This window comes from Hipposideros armiger, unplaced genomic scaffold (assembly GCF_001890085.2).
Source record: "Hipposideros armiger isolate ML-2016 unplaced genomic scaffold, ASM189008v1 scaffold_851, whole genome shotgun sequence".
In the NCBI taxonomy this organism is placed as follows: domain Eukaryota; kingdom Metazoa; phylum Chordata; class Mammalia; order Chiroptera; family Hipposideridae; genus Hipposideros; species Hipposideros armiger.
Genome location: NW_017732201.1, coordinates 570,003 through 576,759, shown reverse-complemented (window position 1 = coordinate 576,759; position 6,757 = coordinate 570,003). Strand labels below are relative to the sequence as shown.

At 40.4% G+C, this 6,757-nt stretch overlaps 1 pseudogene; it reads right to left on the bottom strand.

Annotated features, from left to right (window-relative positions):
• The window catches only part of LOC109374644 (RNA-binding protein FUS pseudogene), a 19,476-nt pseudogene extending 19,123 nt beyond the window's left edge, over positions 1–353 (bottom strand).
• Between the last annotated feature and the right edge of the window lie 6,404 nt (positions 354–6,757).

Genomic DNA, 6,757 nt, shown 5'->3' with positions numbered 1-6,757 from the left:
GCTCTGAGAGCCGCTGCCGTAACTTCCCGACGTGCTGCTAGGAGGTGCCTGCTGGCCATAGCCAGGGTAGGAAACTGCTGCCCGTAAGACGACTGAGAACTCGGGCCACCGCCGTAGCCACTTGCTGAGCCATATCCCTGGGGAGCTGACTGAGTGTTACAGCTGTTCTGGGTCTGCCCGTAGGAGCCATAGCTGCTCCGGCCGTAGCTGGAAGTGTCCGCTGACTGGCTGTAACCACTGCAACTCTGCTGTCTGTAGGGCCGATTGCTCTGCTGGAAATAGCCCTGTCCAGGTCGGGTGGGGCAGGCCCCAGCGCTTTGGGTTGCTTGTTGCGTATAGTCGTTTGAGGCCATGTCGGCGCATGCGCGCACAGGCCGACACGCAGCAAGATTCCAACGCCGCAGAGCACCGGCGCTCAGAGGACTTGAAGCTTTGTGGTTTTAACTTACATGTTTAGATCTATGATCCATTTAAAAATTAATACCCACATATGAAGTGGGGTCTGGGTTGATGCTGATTATTTTTCCCTTTATACATTATTCAGTTGGTCCAGCATAATTTGTTAAAAAGGCTTTCTTTTTCCATCGCACTGATTTATCGCCTTGCTTAACAATCAAAGTGTTTCACGTGCATGAGTTCATTTCTGAACTCTTGAGAATTAGGCTTTTAAATAACGAAATGAAGCTTCTATCCAACTTTGGTAAGTTGTATGACCTTGAGCAAGTGGCCTCATCTGTAAAATAGGAATAATAGTAGCATCTACTTCATAGAATTGTTGAGAGTATTTAGTAATATATTTGTTGTCAACTGCTTAACCCGGGAACTGAAAAACATTAATTTCACGATTGTTATGATTTTACTACTATAATTACCACTATTACCATCCCCTCCACCTTTACTACAGACTACAAACCACTGAAAAGAAATTCAGATAAAAAGGAATCCAGAGATTAAAGATAAAAATAAAGAGATTTATCATGCTGTGTTTAAAACAACAACAGCAACAACAATGTCCTTTATCTTCATAATTTGAACTTGAACCATTACTACAGCAAGTACTGTGACTGGAATATTTCTTTCTCACATAGAAATCAAATATGCACATTTTTCTGATATATTATACTTAGCAATATTGGCTGCCTTTAATATGTATAGTGAGAGGTGAAGGGAAGACAAAATTAAAAGGAAGCTAAAACATTTCAACTTCAAGGAACCAGATGAATGATCAGGGACCAAAATACCTAACTCCTCTTCAAAATCACACATTCTAGTCTGTATAACTTCACACATATGCTGTAAAGACTGTATGTACACAGCAGAGTACATTAGTGTATAACTGTTACGCATAAAACACTTCTGCCCATTTACAGAATTTCAGGTACCATTTTTTAAAATTATTGTAAAAATTCATAATTGTGCCTTAGAAGCAGATAATTGGATGTACATATTCTATTTGATTCCAAATATGAAGCCTAGAATACAAGCCCCAATTACAATATCATTCCAGTGGAAAAACAAAATTTACTTTACAGGAATCCCCTTTGCGGCATAATTTCCAGGTAAAACATAACTTAGATGAAGATTCTAGCCAAATTCTGTAACTTCTTAGCATAGATAATCCTTAGAAAAGTATAGTCCCATTGTCTTTTCCTTCAGCAGGTAATCCTAGTTTTAATTTAAAACTTCCCAGAATAAAAGACACACTGATACTCTGACTGTTAATAGTTCTGAATTGATTGGCTGCTGCATTTCTATTATCTTGGACTTNGTGTGGGTCTCATGTCCTGGCCTTTGACATGCTGGGAGTGTTTCTGGGGGATCCCAGGGCATATCTCCTGTGTGACCAGAAGCAAACGGATTCCTGCTGGTACCACCTGTGCTGTGCATGGTGACATGGCTTCTCCCAGGGCTACCTAGGTCCCTCCGTCTCCCTCCTTTTTGCCCCTCCAAATGTTACAATCTCCACACGCAGGCACCCAGCAGCCCCTTTCTTGTCAGAAGAGCAGGAGTCACTTCGGTCCCTGCCTGCCCTGAGGAGATGTCCCCTTCCCACTACTTTCTTTGAGAGGCACTGCTCTTTGGACTTCACTGTTTAAATAGAATAGCTCTTTTGAGTTTTCCTTTGAGCCTGGTCTCTGCTTAGGTTGTGTGTGTGTGTATGTGTGTGTGTATGTGTCTAGAATGGGACAGGGTTAAGGATACACCCAAGGTAAAGCTACCACACTACTCCCAGACCAGCAAGTCCCTCTGCGGACAGTGGCTCTTTTGAAAGTCCTGCTCATGTTCCCCACCCCCTTCAGTTGGGTGGTCCTTTGGCTCCCCTGCACGGAGTCATCACAGCACTGTCCCCAGCCATCTCTCAGATCGCGGGCAATCCCTTACCACCAGGCCCTCCTATTAGAGGCTTTTCACCTGGGACTCTTCAGCTGGGACATAAACAGGCCTCTGTCAGACAGTCCCCTTTCCCTGGTTGTCAGATGTTTCCAAATCCCTCTCCTACTCAAGATGCGCCTTCATTTCATGGGTATTTTCACATGTAATCTTCTGAACCATCTTGTGATTTGGATATTTTATCCTCATTTTAAGGTTGGGAAAATTGAGTCCCATAAGTTTCAAGTGATTTTCCCAAATAAAAATGTGTAAGTAAGATGTGAAGTGAGGTTTGCCTCCAAGCCTGAATGTGCTTTGAATACTAGGGGCCATCTTATCTGACTAAAGAACAGGATGTGTATCGTGCATGACAAAAGCAAACAAGCATTATTTTCTTTATTGTTTAAATGTCATTGGCCTATTTAACTTCTGGGTGCTTAGGGAAATACTTTCTCCAAGACTGCACATTGGTAACTCGTGATAGAAAATAAGATGCTAACTTTCTAAATTGTATTTGCTAGACTCTCTAACAGGCTCTGTGTCTCTGCCTTCTCCCTTAACAGCTGTATTTCCTTCCATTTTATTCATACTCTGAAGAATCTCAAATCTATATTCTCAGCTAAGATCTCCCTCCTGACTCCAGACCAAAATTTCTAGCTACCTAATTAGCATATCCATTGGAAACCCAGATGCACATCAAATTTCCTTTGTGGAGGAGGAGTATGCTTACTACCCCTTCTTCTTACAATATGTCACCTCCCGTAGTCCCAGTTTTAGTGAACGTCACCCAATCAATCACAAAATGGAACCAGGATCCAAACATTTCCACCTCTGCTTTTTCCTTATTGTTCACTTCCAATCAGTCTTCAGATTGTAATTTTTTTTCAAGTATGTCTCCTTTTCTTTATATTTATTTTTATAGCCCTGATTCCAGCTTCCTTAACTCCTCATGCCTTGCAATCCCACTTCCAAATTGACATTAATAAGAAAGCATACTTAGCCCATCCCCTCACTATGTCCACTTAAAGTTCCTAAAAGATGCAATCCCACGCATTAGTGTGTTTTGAAAATGTGGGGCCTTTTTGTCTTTGTAGTGATGAGAGTCTGGAATGGTACTTAACGGGCAGGGCAGGCAGAAGTCTTGCAATGCATAGAGAGTTCCGCCTGAAGAGAGACTGTGCTAACCCCGCATGACTTCAGAAAGCTCCACTGGACCCTGAGTAGGTGAAAAATGTGTATCGTTATCTAACACTAGACCTTAATTCCATTTCACAAAAACCATCGAATTGCATACAGTGGTCTGAATTGTCCAGAAGTGCTAGTATCTGNTCACACAGTATTTCCCTTAATTTCACTCTCGAGGAGAAGAAACCCAAGATACTGCAAGATACTCTCCTGTGGTTTCTGACATCTGTCATTGCTAGACAAATCATTTGCCCTGATTTTGAATTTATGTTTTTATAAATACTACTGATTTGTCTAGTTCTACCTTATGCAAAAATATGCAATACATTTTAATATCCTTTTGTTTTTGTTTTTCTTAATTTGGTGGACCCTCGACACATTAGATCATTTATCAACATTCCCTGAAACCTTTCCTCCAGGTTAAATATCCCGAGCTACTTCAAGAGTTCTTCTTGTGGTACAGGCCCCCAAACCTTTACTAATTTAAACACCGTACAGTTAATCCTTAAATTGTCTTCAAATGTATTCTGTCCAACGCAACCCCAAATGCTAAGCCTTATAATGATTATGAAGAACGACATCTGGGTACCAGTCTCCACAGGTCAGGCTGTGCTGCAGTATAACTACCTCCTACTGAATCTCAGATACTGCATACCTCGCAGTGTATTTTTTATCATGTTCTCTCTCTATCCAGTGTGAACTGGAAGGGGGTTCTGATCATCATAACCCCCCACTGAAGAAACCGAGAAGGTTTCTGAACATCTGCTCCCACAATCATTGGGACAGGTGCAAAGGGGTATAGCAGAGTCTTACATTGGTATTTAAAACTTCCTCCTTGGCAATGATATATACAAACACATGCCCAACGTACACACACGCACACACACTTTTTACTCAAATGTATTAGCCAAAGCAAGCCATGTGTCCCTGCCTAACTTCCAAGAGGGTTTGAACACAAGTACAATCCTATCATAATATCCCCAAAGAAGAAGAGAAGTAGAATCGTAAATTAAAGAAAACAAGGGCATGCTTAGTATAAATCAGGTTATGCTGCTTAATGTCTTCCAGAGCCTATAAAGTATTCTGCTATTAAAAAGTAATCTACATCATCTCTTATTTTCCTTGATCCCTTGCCTCCTGTGATCTGAACATCACCCTTCTGTCAACACAGCCCAAGACTGCATCAGTGTCCGTGATAGTCACGTCACCACATTCCTCTCAGTCACCAGCTGAGAAGCCTGCAAACTCTAATGCCTTGCAGACGGCTGTTCGCCAACCTTTTCCAAGATGACATCACAGGATAAAATAAATCTCTACAAGGTTTCTGATCTAAAAAACGTCGTGAAGTTATGCACAAATGAAGAATGAGATGAAAACGCCATGTAGTGCCACACGGCACATGCCGTTCTGCATTGTCGCCAACACTAAATGAAGAGAAAAAAATCACAGCTTTTCTGGGAATGCCAGGGTATCACTTCCAAATCTGAGACATACTGCAATACCCATTTAAAGGAAACTGGATTTGCTGAATGTTACTCATCCATCCCCTATGCAGTGTGCCAGCAATACACCTCACTAAAATGATCAGAAATCAATGAGCTTTCCTTAGAGCCCTGCTTACATCGCTATGACTAAAGCACTCCCACTGGACATCTGGGAGGGCTATCCTGTTAGAACCTGGTGAATGATGAGAGAGAGGGAGAGGGAGGGGGAGGGAGAGAGAGAAAGGGAAGATGTAAAAGGAAGTTTGGGTTTCTGATGAACAGATAAAAATAAAAATTTTGGAATCTAGTTTATCTTTAAAAGCAATTTTCAAAGCAAGTCTTCTATTTTTAAATTATATTTTATACGGGTGGCCACTTCATTTTAATCAAAACTCTGAACCAACCACAATGTAAAATGCAAACCAAACCCGATTTTATTTTCATATATATCAAAGTACGTAAGAGATACCTATACACATTCGAGTTTCTTAAACTGTGGCCTGTGGAGCACCTTTACCAGAATTACCTGAGAGTTCGTTTAAGATGCACACCCCAGGGCACTACCTTCAAATTTCAACTTCCCCAGGGAAGATGTCTCCATGCTAATGGTAGAAATAGTGTTTTAGGAGGCAGGTGAGTTTAAACCACAGTAGAACGGATTTTAGAGACATGAGCATCAGAAGGGTAATAATACTTCAGAGAATTTCTGTAAGGATTAAATAAATGACATGCTATCTGTAAAGCACTTCCAACAGCACCACACAGACTCAATAAAGGTTAGTGCCTTCCAAAAGGTCTTCCAGGCAGTAAGGGCCACTGTTCTGTTGCAAGACCCAACGTCATCATAAAACCAAATGTCAATAAGTAAAGAGACTCAATGAGCGCGCATTTCACTAGTGTAGTCAGAGGGACGAGAAACATATAAATGGAGCTTGAAGGATACATTCAGAAGGAAGTAAACTTTTTATGTCTGTCAATCCACCTTTTCTGGAACCTTTCCTTCATCTTGCTATACATTTTTTTTTCTTAGAAAGGTATTTTAGTAATATCCTAGAATTTTACACCTGTGTCATAAATTTAATCCAGCAGCTTGATTTCTCTATTTGAAAGCATGTGCATAGTGCCTGATTTGAAAGACTTTGCCAAGATCATTTTTAGAGCTCAGGTGGAAATCTGTTTATGGCAATGTCTTAGTTTTGAGTGAAAACCATATAAAAATCATAACACAACATGTTAGGTACGTAAAGCCAAAATTGTGTCATGCCTGGTTATAAACTTTGAAAACTATCATGTGTACTATGTGCAAACACCCCTCAAAAGAAATCTTTCTTTTTTTGCCTAAGGAAATTGTTTTACATTCTCCTTTAAAATAATAAGGAAAAGCAGGGGAAGTAATGCAGGAAAGCAAACCACCAAGCTTCATACAAAACATATATATTCAGTTACTTTTGTGAATGGATTCTTTGTAGAATAAAGACTCTATTCCCTGTTCACTGAAATCTCACTTGTGTTTGATTACACTTCTTGCCAAGACTATGGCTAACTTCACAAGTAGTTGCTAAGGCATTCTGATTTCTGTGTCTAAAATAAACAGGTACAAGATTTTGTTTAATTTTCAGGGTTTATTGAACAACTACTATGTTCTAGGCATTGTATAGTTATTAATTAATTTACTCTCCTATAAAATAGAATATTTATAACAATAGAATGTAACAATC